The sequence below is a fragment of the Alligator sinensis genome, unplaced genomic scaffold (genome assembly GCF_000455745.1).
Source record: "Alligator sinensis unplaced genomic scaffold, ASM45574v1 scaffold65_2, whole genome shotgun sequence".
Classification (NCBI taxonomy): domain Eukaryota; kingdom Metazoa; phylum Chordata; order Crocodylia; family Alligatoridae; genus Alligator; species Alligator sinensis.
In genome coordinates, this window is record NW_005842071.1 from 2,012,909 (window position 1) to 2,013,572 (window position 664).

Sequence of the window (664 nt, forward strand, 5' to 3'; positions counted from 1 at the left end):
CTTCCATTAGTGGAAGTTATGTGAGCATCTACCTAGTAGACTAGAAACTCATTACAAAAATGTCCAGTTCTCTGAAGCACATAATTCTGTTTTGTGAACTCCACTTGGAATAGCCAAGTTTATGAGGATTTAGGGTGTTTTTGAACACACTCTTCAGTGTCACTAGATGGTGCTGGAGAGCAGTCATAAACCGGTTTGATCAAAATGTGACCATTTATGCAGGTTTAGGACTCTATTTGTGTTGTAGGAATCCTTCTTTCACATGTTAACCTGTCATGGGTGCAGCTCTCTTTCAACCTTTATGTTAACATAAAAATAAGTGAATTAAGGTGCAATTTAGGAATAGAAGAGTTAAGGGAGATCTGGAAAGAAGCTTTCTAAGGGGAGTGTTAACAAGTAGCTGGCAGCCCCAGCTGAATTGCATTCAGAGGCTACAGATTATCCTTAGCCAGTCAACCTCCCTCTACCCCAGCCATAAAACTTCCCAATGCCACAGTTTTGAAAAGAGAATTCAAATTTAATTTCATTCTCATAACAACCCACTGTAAATGAAGCAACATGCACACTGCCAGGGCCAAGCTTTTGGGGCCGTTTGGAGCTCTGCTGATCAGGTCCGCCCAGAGAAGATGGTTTAATACATGGGCTCTCTCTAAGTCCATTCCTG